The 13,384-nt window shown below is 43.5% G+C and overlaps 1 pseudogene; it reads right to left on the bottom strand.

Annotated features, from left to right (window-relative positions):
* Window positions 1-7,021: 7,021 nt before the first annotated feature.
* On the bottom strand, window positions 7,022-12,836 carry LOC142442391 (microtubule-associated tumor suppressor candidate 2-like; annotated as a pseudogene).
* Between the last annotated feature and the right edge of the window lie 548 nt (window positions 12,837-13,384).

The raw sequence follows: 13,384 nt of genomic DNA, 5'->3' as shown, positions 1-13,384 counted from the left end.
TTGTCAGCAGTATCCGCCGATCGCATTGTTTGGCTCACACCCATGCTGGCACGAGCAGGGCCACGAGTACCAACACTTTTTGAGTCACTCTCATACATAGGTTTGTCGTGGGTTGAAATCTACTCAAGGACACCTAATAACAGCAACCACAAGGAGGCCCCAAGAACAAAACGTCTGGAAACGATTCTGCTACCTTTTCCAGTATCCCTCAGTTCTATGCGGCTGGCTGTTCCATCAGCATGAAGTTGCTTTAGGCCAGTCCACTTAATGATGTCAGTTACTTCTTATGCTCCTCTGCCACATTCCGGCAGCACTTAGAATGGACCCCTGTCTCCGAGAAGAGTCTGAATTACAGCAACCTCATGGATAGTCTCTGAGACTGTACCTCTTTATGGCGCAGATTGCCTCATCTTCCTCCCGAGAAGGGGCTGGTGGGTTTGAGTCACTGGCTGGTGGTTAGCAGTCTGATACCTAACTGCCAACGCTGCCATGGTTCCCTAAGGAACACCAGAGGGACAAATCACCGCTGTGTGTGTGTGCGTATGTGTGTGTACACACATAAATATCTTGATATTGCTCGCTTCCAGTTCTGTGGAAAATAAACCTATAATATATAGGCTTCCTCGTTAGAAACAAGTCCTTCAGGCTGTTGGAGCCTTCTGTCTAGATCATTCTTAAGAAACGATTCTTGCATTCAATTTAGGTTTGCATTTTATTTTTTTAGATATTGTCTTTAAAGTAGTATTTGAATAAAAGTAGAATTATTTATTGAATTTTTATTTCATACATACCATTTCCTTCCCATCCCAGTTCACATATTATGTCTCTGGCTTTGGTGATCATTCACCAAACCATGTTTATGCACAAATGTGTACATGTTTATTTAAATATATATTTCTCCCCCCATAATGCCCAGTAAGGCCATGTTGCATATGTTCTCCAACATGTTTTTCCTACTTAAACAGGACATATGCAGACTTCCAAAACAGTGCATGAGGAGCTCTGGTGGTATAGAGGGTTACGAATTGCTCTGCGCACTGCAAGGTCAGCAGTTTGAAACCGCCAGCCACTCCTGGTGGGAAAGACAGGGCTTTTTACTCCAGTTGACAGTACAGTCTCAGAAACTAACACAGGTAGTTCTAGCTTGCCCTATAGGGTCACTGTGGGTCAGCATCAACTTGACGGCAGTGAGCTTGAGTTTTAAAATCAGTTCATACATGCTTCAGTGTCTAAGAGCTGCATGAAGATGAACAGTGAGGATAATGTACAATTTCTAAAACATGTGATGAAATTTAGGTTGTACTCAATTTTAACCCTTTTAGCTGCTTCATTGAACAGGCTTGTTCATATAACCACATGCAGTTTTACATATGTTTTAATCAGAAAAATCCCTACCAGTGCAATACGATGCTTTCAATTCCAGGAAATGAGATTCAGAGGGCAGGGAATTTATCTAAGGTCAAATTCAAATCATGACAGACTCCAGTGGTCATAAAATTTCCATGGTCCTTTGCCAGCCTTTCAGCTTATATGGTTAACAAGAAAGACTGTGAATCTCGTGAGGATAATGTAAAGAAGCCTCGAGAGTATTATCGCTCATGTTCATTCTGTCGTTCTTTTCATAAGAATGGCTCATACACAGTTTTGTTCTCGGAATGAATATTCACCTCTTTTTGTAGAATGGAGAATTAAACTCCTGGGGCAGGATGCTTGACTGGGGACTGCAGATTCTGGCTTTACTTCAGATTCTTTTTTTGTTGAGTGACCTGGTGTAGTAGCTTATGGCATGAGACTACAAAAGAACTCTGAAAATGAGGTGACAAGGCGGAAACCAATCAACGCTCGATAGCACAGTTCAAACCAGACTCACCACCATCTAGCTGATTGCCACTCACAGTAGAACTGCCAATAGAACTTCCAAAGTAGAACTGCCCCCGTGGGCTTCTGAGGCAATACTTCTTTAAAAAAAATCATTTTATTGGGGGCTCGTACAACTCTTATCACAATCCTTACATCCATCCATTGTGTGTCAAGCACATTTGTTGCCCTCATCGTTCTCAAAACATTTGCTTTCTACTTGAGCCCTCGGTATCAGATCCTCATTTTCCCCTCCTTCCCTGTTCTCCTCTCTCTCATGAACCCTTCATAATTTATAAATTATTTTTATTTTGTCATATCTTACAGTGTTTGATGTCTCCCTTTACCCATTTTTCTGTTGTCCGTCCCCCAGGGAGGAGGTTATATATAGATCCTTGTAATCGATTCCCCCTTTCCAACCCACCCTCCCTCCACCGTCCCAATATCGCCACTCTCACCACTGGTCCTGAAGGGTTCATCTGTCCTGGATTCCCTCTGTTTCTGGTTCCTATCTGTACCACTGTACATGCTCTGGTCTAGCCGGATTTGGCAATGCATCTTTATGGGCACAGAAGAGCACTTCATCTTTTCCCTGCATATCAGTTGGTGGTTTCCAACAGCTTGCTGGTGAGACCAACACAGAACCCACTACACCACCAAGGTTCCTTGCTCTAGAAAGAGCTACATATGGAGCAGGCCTGCAAAAGGTGCAAAGTCCCGTCTGCTTGGAAATGCACAGAAGTGGTGATGCTTGAGATGAAACCTGAAGAAAGACTAGACAGACATTGATCACTTCAGGAAGGTATTTGAATCCTGAGGAGCAATATGTGCAAAGGCTCAGTGTTCTGAAAGAATCCTGAAAATAATCGGTATGACCAGGCAAGTGTTTGCCAGGAGGTGAAGTGTGAAGTACAAGAAGAGCCAGCTCACAGAAGGGCTAGACCCCGTTATAAACTTTGTCTTTCTGCCCTTATTTGTCTCAAGTTACTGTAATCATCCAGGTGAGAGATGGGGACCTAACCTCTATAAACAGACCCACTTGATTAGAAAATTTCACTGATTGAACAGATGCAGCTGAAGTGGACCCAGCGTTCGAGTCCTGTTGAGCCTCAAACGGATTGTGCGACAGCTGGCAGCCAAGTGATGGGAAATTTGGTAGCGCTCCAATTTCTTGTCTGATTCCAATTATCTGAGTTCTTTGAGATTCAAATTCAAGGGACTCTTTCAGGGAAGGTGGAAGGCATTTAGCCATACTCCTATTTGTGATTCTGAAATTCTACATAGAATAGCAAGAGGGCAGTCAAAACCAATAAACCACACCTCTAAGGATGTAATGGATTAAGAATAGAGATCAACATTTGAAGCCTGGTCCTTCCTAAAGTAGGATGTTGGCATGCCTGGAGCTTTGGTACAATTTATTTCCAATGCAAAGACCCACACACTAAACGATAATCAATATAGAGGTTGTATCAACAATGTAGTAATGATTAGGATCTGCTGATCAATCTTAATGCTTATGTGTCAGAAGAAAGTGGTGTTAGACATATTTATACTGTCCACCTTCCTAACATTCTTCCCCTACTGCCCTTCCTTATAACTCCCATGGCAGTTTGGACTTCCCATATCAGCAGATCACTAGCTGGTCGACTTCTAGCGGTGTCTAATGAATGATATCCAACTTCAAATAAATGGCTCCCTGTGGTGTAAGCAGAAAATAAACGTAATGAACGCGTACTGGCAGCTCGTGAAGTTCTTAGGAGCAGGAGAACCAGGTGCAGAGAATCTGTTGAAGGCTAAGTAGGCGCACAGCTGACAACCTCCCATATGAATTCGTTGAGCCCATAGCACAGTGCTAATGCCCCAGTGCTGTCGCTGGCAATGCCCTCATCACTAAATCTGGAGCAAGGGATGCCAAGATGCAGGTACACCAATGAAGGTTCAGAAATATTATTGTCTTTGTCTATATTAAAAACAAAATATTTGCCATTTAAAGTGTATAAAACAGTCCTATTACTACTTATACTCATTGCATTGTGCACCCAACACCACTATCCATTTCTAAATGTCTTCTATAATCCTAAATAGAAATTCTCTATTCCTTCAGCAATATTTCTCCCTCCCCCCTTCTACCCGCACCCCCTTGTAACTGCTAACTTTGACCTTCGTGCATTTGTCTATCCTATTTCTTCTTCATATAAGTCAGGTTATGCAATACTTGAATCTGTCCTTTTCCGCCTGACTTAGTTCACTCAGTATGCTTTCAATTTGCTGCCCTCGGGTGAGCCATTCATATCATATGAGCGTTTCCAAATAACTGCCTCCATTCTGTCTGTTGTCTTTTCTCTTTTAAATAGTGCTCCTTGTGCAGCAATCCCCAATTCCAGTTTATCTGTTTTTTTCTCCCTTGTTGTTCATGCTTTTTGTGTCATATCCATTTGTTTATTGCCAATAATAATAATAATAAATAAAGGTCCTGAAGTTTTATCCCTATTTTAAAAAATCATTTCAATTAGGGGCTCATACAACTCTTACCACAATCCATACATACATCAATTGTGTAAAGCACATTTGTACGTTCATTGCCCTCATCATTCTCAAAACATTTGCTCTTCATTTAAGCTCCTGGCATCAGGTCCTCATTTCCCCCCCTCCCTCATGAACCCTTGATAATTTATAAATTATTATTTTGTCATATCATATCTTGCCATGTCCGACATCTCTCTTCACCCACTTTTCTGTTGTCCATCCCCCAGGGAGGAGGTCACATGTAGATCCTTATAATTAGTTCCCCCTTTCCAACCCACCCTCCCTCTACACTCCCAGTATCACCACTCACACCACTGGTCCTGAAGGGATCATCCACCTTGGATTCCCTGTGTTTCCAGTTCCTATCTGGACCAGTGTACATCCTCTGGTCTAGTTAGACTTGCTAGGGAGAATTCAGATTATGATAGTGGGAGTGGGGAGGAAACATTTAGGAACTAGAGGAAAGTTGTATTCTTCATCGTTGCTACATCACACCCTGACTGGCTCGTCTCCTCCCGGAGACTCTTCTGTAAGGGGATCTCCAGTGGCCGACAAATGGGCTTTGGGTCACCACTCTGCACTCCCCCCTCCTCATTCACTATGATAAGATTTTTTTGTTCTGATGATGCCTGATCCCTGATCCCTTTGACACCTCGTGATCGCACAGGCTGGTATGCATCTTCCATGTGGGCTTTGTTGCTTCTGTGCTAGATGACTGCTTGCTTACCTTCAAGCCTTTAAAACCCCAGATGCTATATCTTTTGATAGCCGGGCATCATCAGCTTTCTTCGCCACATTTGCTTATGCACTCATTTGTCTTCAGCGATCGTATCATGAAGGTGAATCCCTATGTTTTTTTAATAAGAATCTTATGGTTTTATGTCTTATATTTAGGACATTGATGAAGCTTGAATTAACTTTTTCATATGGCACAAATAGAGATTCAATTTCGTTTGCATGTGGAGAGCCAATTGGCTTAGGACCCTTTGCTGAAGAGACTTTTCTTTCCCTCCTGGAGAGATGTGGCACCATGGAGCCACAGGCTTTTAAAACTTATGTCTGTATCTTCCAGTCTATTCCAATGGACTTCTATGTCCATTTTCTGCCAATGCCCCATCGTTTCAATAACTGAGTTCTGTCATCTGCTTTGAAATCAGGAAGCTTGATTCCTGCTGTTCAGTTCTCTTATGCTTTTTCTGTTCTCCAGACAGTGTTGTCTATGCGGGGCTCCTCGAATTACAGGATTGGCTTTTCTATTTCTGCAATGAAAATGGTTGTGGTTTTGCTCAGGATTGTTTTCTATCTGTAGAACACTGGGTAGAATTGGCATCTTAATAACATTAGGTCTCTTGATCCCCAAACACAAGATACATTTCTATTCATTTAGGTCTCTTTTAACTTCTTTCTGCAATGTGTTGTAGTTTTCAATGTAAATCTCAACCTGGATGTAGAATCCTCAAGCTGTTCACAGTTTAAGGGACGCTTGATGTGCTGAGAAAACGGCCATTGAATATGAGATCTAGTGGAGAGTTAGCACTTTGTCCTGCAGGACAGAAGAATTGACCTCTGGAAGCCTCTGCAGAACCCACTGAGCCATCTTCGTGGACATTGAATGGTGAAGTTATAGACTCAAAGATGGGGGTGCTGCCCATAAATTTTGGGGCCAAGAGTCCACTTACAACATGGCATCAGAGCACCCCCAGTGGAGTGCTAGAGAACACTTTCCCTTTTTGTGCCATGTTCAGGGATAGAACCCTTCTCTATAGTTCTCTTGTTTTCAAGGATGGAGTCCAGATGGTCTTGATCCTTGACAAGACCATCCCTATCCCTGTCGTGATCTTCCATGTTTCTCCTGAGGAGGCAAAGGCTTAATGACCAATTCCAAGATGTTATTGAGCACAAAAGCAAAACTTGTGTTTAAGAGACTAGAGGTGAACCACTGTCAGGAGTATCCCTGGCAAAATGGCGTCCCCCTGCTGGGACCCCTATTCATGATAGGCTCACTCAAAATTAAAATATGCAGAAGGAATAATAGTGACATTACACAGTGTTGACTAAGAAGCTAAGTCTTCCAAAGATAGTTACAATTTCTGATGTCTGTGTTTTAAATAAGAGTCCCATGTGGTTGGTTGACAGGCACTTCTCTATCTTTCCCCTCTTATTCCTATTTGGGTAGAACTACTTCTGGGATGTTGGATAGAATGAATTTTCACTCCTCAACGATTCTGAGGCACAAGAAATTTATAGGTTGTCACTAAAATATATCTGCCTTTCTTGTTATAAAAAATGCGATTCAGAATGGCTGCATGTGCATGCCAGCATTATCTAAATATACACACATCTTGGCATAGAGCATGAAGATTTGCCTAGGTGGATTCAAAATGGAGCTATTTGTAACTAACTTAAAATTCTGCAGTGGATGTTCATTGCTTAAAAAAATAAGTCATTGCCAGTTGTCTCTTTTTGACTAACTATGGCCACACATTGAACATCAGACGATACTGCTTATATCTGCCTAGAGTTTGTGCCAACACTACGACAGTTGTACTCCAGAAGTAGAAAGGAGATGCGCTAAGACACAGTTATGTCACTACTGAGTATGTGAGCAGGACCTGTTCTGGGCTATCAGCTACTCGGACTAATTTTCCCTTAGAGGGAAGCACTCAGTGGGAGGAGAAGCAGGCCAGAAACTGCAGGCTGCAAGACAGCATCTTCTTGGCATCCTGCTAACTCTGGCTGGAGAAAGAGGACTGGAGGAAGTGCAGCAGTAAATGGGATGTAGGGGACAGCTTGATGGGACTGGTCACCTCTCTGGTTTGGAATTTCCAAAGCAGCATTTTGTTGGTTCTGCTTAGCCTCTTCTTTGCCTGAGTTTCTTTCTCCACATATTCCTGAAGATTCATATTTTCCTGACAGCTGTCTTATGGTAATGGTGCTTTGGTCTAGGTCTTGTGTGGCTGCTGGAGGACTTGGGGATTCTCTTCCAGGAGGATGCTCTTTTCAGGCAGTTTTTCCAGCTTGACAGTTTTCTTCTTCTGCTGGTGGATCTGCAGATTCTTCAATGTCAACATCTGCTTCAGATCGTGGGTGTCCTCTTCCAGGGGCTGGTAGGAGGGCCAGGGCCACCTCCAGTTGCTTCTCTGTATTTTTCTCTAGTGCCTCCTCAAACTGCCAGGCACTATCTGGCAGAGACGGGCCCCGGAAAGTTCTTGTGTCCACCTGGTCCTGTAAGGACAACCACCGTTTCTCAAAATTCTCTGCTAGTTCTTTTCAGGTTTGCAGGTAGACATCAGCTCCCAGACTGCGTGGTCCTTGCTGCCCTGCAAGGTGGTCATGGCAACAGCATGGTGGTTTTCCATCTCTAGGAAAGCAGCCTCCTGTCTCCCACCTGCCCCTGTGCTGAACGCGGATCCTCAGCAGCCTCCCCAAAGCTCCCCATGCTGATGCATCGCCTCCACCTCCACTTGGTCTTCCAAGGGCTAGAGCTCAGTCTTCTGCTATTGGTGAAGCTGTCCTCGTCTTCAAACAGCTTCTTCAGTTTCTCCTTCCCCTTTTGCAGCATCTTACCTCTTTTTTGTGTTGAAAGCCACTTCCTCCATGATGTTGGCAAACTCGATGGGCAGCTCCTTTTTTTTCACAAGGGCGCTTTTGTTCACCTGATCCAGGCACTGATGGCAGGTAGCGACAAGACTTGCAGCAGTAACGGTCCATCCCAGTGGGCTGGCTGGCAGGGGGATGGCTGGCTACAATGGGTAATTCCTAAACCGGAGCAGAAGGAACATGAAGAGGGCTATCATAATTTCTATGTGGCTCTCTTGGCTACTTCACTTCTCCTAATAGCTTGGGGAATTCCGGAGCCAGACGATACAGGGTGGGAGGAAACCACATGAGGCTCCTGGCTCAGGAGGTGTGGAGCCAGTAAGGGGCGCTTGTCAACACTTGAAAGATGACTTGGAGCCAGCAATAATGGAGCCATTGTCTATTGCAATAATGCCAGTCCATAACAATGCCTGATACATGAGCAAGGGTTGCATTTGTTGGAAAGGAATAGAAATGTCTCTATGATTCTTACTGACTGATTTGTAATAAAATTATATTGCAATATGACCTTACCATACTATAGTTTAATAGTGGCATTCTTGTGAAGACTCAACTTACCTTATGGAAATAAGTCTTATGATCATACCGATATTGATAGTCGAATGTTTTAAGAGATTGTGTTAATGCTTCCCCAAGGTAGAAGAAATAAAACAACAACAACAGCAACAAAACACAAAATCTCACTGCCTTGCAGTCCATCCTGGCTTCCAGGGACCCTGTACAGGGTTTCCTGCCCAACCTATGGGTTGGCGCTGACTCGATGGCACGAACAACAACCACATAGGGTTTCTAAGACTTTGTGACTCTTTACAGGAGCAAACAGCTTCATGTTCTCCCAGAAAGTGGCTGGTAGGTTCAAACTGCCAACCAGCAGTCTATTACCTGGCCAATCGAAAATGGCCTAAGAACTGAGTCTAGCGAACCCTCACTGACTTCTGTGCTAACTAGTTCTGCACACGGTTATAAAGTGTAAGTTGCAATAGATTTATGGAGTAAGTGATTAGGCCTACAGAAGGAACTTTGGTCAAAAGACCAGGTGGGGGCTTGTGAAGATTACAATGATTTTTTTTCACCTATGAAATCTGGTTCTTGGTTCCTAAGATGAACAGAAAGATGTTTACTTGTGTTTTATTGACTATGAAACTTCTAAAATCTCAGAATCTCCCAAGTCATTGAAGTCTCTTTGGTAAAGGCTACAGGCCACCCCTTGGAGTTTATAGCACCTGGTGAAGGCAGACCAAGCCAGAAGGACCCACCATGGGATATTAGCATGACCTCAGAAGAGGTGTGGGGGAAGGATGGCTGAAAGCCTACTTAAACCAGACCTCACTCTGTAACTCTCTTCTTTGCCCTGATCCTGATTGGTATTCTCTTCGTTAAAAAAATAAAAAGCAGTGATTGAATATAGTGCTTTGGGTGAGTTCTGTGAGTCCTTTTAGGAAATGACTGATCATAAGGAAGCAATGGAAGGGAGCAGGTTAGAAGGAAAGGGGCCTGAGAGAAAGGCAGGGCAAGATGGCATTATAAGCCATTTCCCTAGTGATCGCCCAACTACCCCAATGAACAATGCACAAAACAAGTACAGCTAAGATTTCACATCTCTAGACAGCACTTGATGTATTGGAGAACCAAGAGGAGTCCCGAGACAGGGGGCTGGGAGGAGCAGGGTGTACAGAGAAGATGGAAGCTCCTGATCACTAATCTCTGGGAGATTTGGTACACTGTGATCCATTTCAAAATGGGAATAAGAAACGTCCTGTATAAAGAACTTAGGTCAGGAACTAAACTAAGGCACGTGTGGTCTGATTAAAGCGGTGTCGATTTCCTATGGAAATTCACATGCCATGCTCTTGGGAAAGGGTGCAGGGAAGTTGAGTCTGAAGTAAGTGCTCTTGAATTTGGAGGGACCCAAAGGAAAAAGGAAACTAGAACCCAGTGCCACAGAAGAGCCTGTGGACCCATCCATCAGTCCAGGGCAGAAAAGTGCACCAAACAGGCAACACAGAAAGAAAAATCTGACTTCCTGCTCATGACTGGCACCATGAAAGAATCTACTCAGGGTTTCTCTTAAAGGAAGGACACAAAGCTCTACCCGCCGACACCTGCAGCCAACAGAAAAGTTCCATGAGTGTGCAAGCGACCACAAATGGAAGGCTTATCCCATTCCTACAAAGGGAGGTGAAGGAATCCAGCCTAAGGGGTGAATTCATCTGGGGAGGGTTACTGCTAAGTCTTCAGAATACAGAAGGGCCCACGCACACCAGCACACCAGTGAAATCAGCTACTTCAAGGAAAACCAGCTAGAATAAGTGCCCAGAGACTTAAACATTTTCAAAACACTTCAATCTATGAAGACCATCTGGAATCAGATATGACTGAGATAAATCGTCAGTCCTGCTGACTCATGCCTGAAAGAAGCAAAGGGTGGGAGTGCCCTCTGATGGAACTTCCTAGATAATTGGAAGTAAACCTAAGAAAAAGTCCTTGAAGCACAGAAATCCCCCAGAAAATCACCTGATGGTACACGAGCACCGTAGCACATGGTGAGTATGCGCCACCTGAATCCAGAGAGCAGCTCCAGAACAGTTGGTATGCTGAGCACTCAGGACAGAAGACACGCTGAGTGGCGGGATCCCATCGAGAACACTATCCGCGAGGAAAGCAGAAGGCCAGTAAAAAGACAAGGAGGGAAGAAATACCAAAGCGCATGTCAGAAGAGGCTCTGAAAGCTGATCTTGAGCGTAGAGCAACTAAAGTGAGTGGAAGAAAGTGTAACACCTGAAGAGAAGATTTCAAAGGGCAGTTGAAGAAGTCAAAGTAAAACGGGAAATAAAATGTTTTGAAAATGATGATGGTCACACATGCACAAATGTGCTTGACACATGGATGGATGGATGATTGTGATAAGAGCTATACAAGCCCGTAATAAGATGATTTTTAAAAAGTAAAATATTATAATGAAATGCACAGGACTAGAACTATAAAGCCAAAAAAGGAAGAACACACTCAATATACCTCAAGCTTAAAAATAAGGAAGAGAATATTAAAGCCTCAAGTAGCAATAGTGAAGGATGCTCTAGGCAAAATAATGAATGATGCTGGAAGCGTGAAGCGAAGATGGAAGGGATACAGAGTTACTGTGCCAACAAGGTTTGTGCCTTTCAAGAGTAGCATATTATCAAGAAGCAGTGGTGTTGGAAGAAGATTTTCTAACTGCACTGACGGTAGGTATTAGCAAAAACCAGTGTCCCGGGACTTGAATGAAACCAATTGCAATGTTTCGACACGCGGATACAGCACTGGAAACATTCAGTATTCTGTGCCAAGACTTGTAGAAGACTACTACATGGTTGATGGAGTGGAAGAGATCTATATCTACTCATTTCAAAGGAAAAGGACCAAACAGAAAATGGAAATTATCAAACAATATCATTGTGTTGGACAGGGTTCTCTAGAGAGACAAACCAGATTGCTAGTAATTCTATATAAATATATTTATAAAGATAGATATATAATACAAGAAATGAACCATTAAATTATATACAGATAGATAATACAAGAAATTAACAGTTAAATTATAAAGCAGTGAGACACTAGCAGTCCTTTAAGGCTTGAGAGCTGCCAGTTGCCAGTCCCCTTCTGTAGAGAGAGCTGGGCTATATATACCCAGGCAGCAAACAGCAAGGCAGGTCCCCAACTGTCGTCAACTGTCGGTCCCCAGCTCCAGAGATGAACATTCCAATCGTGTGGGCTTAAAGGGACCTCAACTTACAGCGACACAGACCACAGGCTAGGCATCCCACAGGTAGTGTACCCCTTTAAACTGAGGCACAGAATAAGCAAGGCGAGGCTCACCGAGGCATTTATCCCTCTGCCCTTCAGTTAATCCTACTTGTGCTTATTGGCCAGGCTGGCATAATAAACTATCGCAATCATTAATATCATATACAAGTGAAATTTTGCCGATTATAATTTTTTAGATGGCTGTAGCAATACATCAATATATAGTTGCCAGAAATTCAAGCTGGATTCACCTGTGGGACAAGGGATGTGACTGCTGATGTCAAATGGAGCTTGGCTGAACCTAGAGAATAGCAGGACGATGCTTAATTGTGTTTTATTGACTCTGCAAAGGCCTTTGAATGGGTCATAACAAACTATGTATCACATTGAGAAGAATGGGAATTTCAGAACACTTCACTGTGCACATGCAGAACTTGTACACAGACCATAGACAGCTGTTCAAACAGCAATACTGCATGGTTTAAAATCAGGAGAGGTGCGTGCCAGGGCTGTATCCTTTTGTCATATTAATTCAATCTGAATGCTGAGCAACTGCCTGAGAAGCTGGACTATATGAAGACAGCAGCATGAAGATGGAAACAACACAAGAAAACCACAAACTCGCTGCCATTGGGGTTGGTTCTGACTCATAGCAACCCTATAGGACATAGTGGAAGTGTCCGTGTTTTTCTGAGACAGTACATCTCTGTGGAAGTAGGGAGCGTCCTCTTTTTCCTGTGGAGTGGTTGGTGGGTTCAGATGGCTGACCTAGTGCTTAGCATTCCAATGGATAACCTGCTACACCAACAGGCCAGGAGGAAGGCTTATTAGCACTCTGTAATAAGCAGACGCCACAACCTTGCTTGCTGAAAGTAGGAAGGACTTGAAGCACTTGATGAGAATCAAAGATGAGACTTCCAGGAAGATGGCTACGGAGTGACACATACCAGCGGGAATTCAGCTCACAGACCTATGGGGTTTTGAGGGGGTGGGGGCTTTTGACTTACCTCAGTGGAAGTTGGCTGGGGCTTAACCTTGACCCTGCCACTCTCTGCTGGAGCCGGGACCATTTGGAGACTGTAGGGGGCTTGGTATCAACACAGCTGCAGTTTGCCCCCAACTGCCTTGGGGCAGGGACTGGACACTTGCAGCTCCACAGGCAGGGATAAGGGTTCAGCTACATTGTTGCCTTTGAAAGAAAGAAAACTGTTCCTCATGGGTGACACTGCTGGTATTTCAAATCCTAGTTCATAGCTTCCATCATCACAGCACAGACAAGCTGCAACAGTTCAACACACTGACAGAATTATGGTGTAGGTTGGCATCTGGGTTTATATCTGGAAACTTACTGTAAAATCTGTATTTTAACTTCATTTATGAGGTCTGTAAACACTTATCATTCCTTTTAATTCTCCTTAAATGAGCTGGAGGAGATTCAATATTCTTTGAGGGATACATCTGGGAGAAATGTAGTTTCTATAGTTGGTCAAAAATATTTGCAACTACTTAATCCAGAATTTAAACTTTGATATCTAATACTAGACATTGACAGGTGTCTCCAACAAGGTCCAACCCCTAAAAACCATATGGCATGGAGGACCAGAGCAGATGAAAGTAC

The sequence above is a fragment of the Tenrec ecaudatus genome, chromosome 3, assembly GCF_050624435.1.
Source record: "Tenrec ecaudatus isolate mTenEca1 chromosome 3, mTenEca1.hap1, whole genome shotgun sequence".
Taxonomy (NCBI): Eukaryota; Metazoa; Chordata; class Mammalia; order Afrosoricida; family Tenrecidae; genus Tenrec; species Tenrec ecaudatus.
The sequence above is the reverse complement of the archived record's forward strand: the minus strand, read 5'-3'. Positions and strand labels throughout refer to the sequence as shown.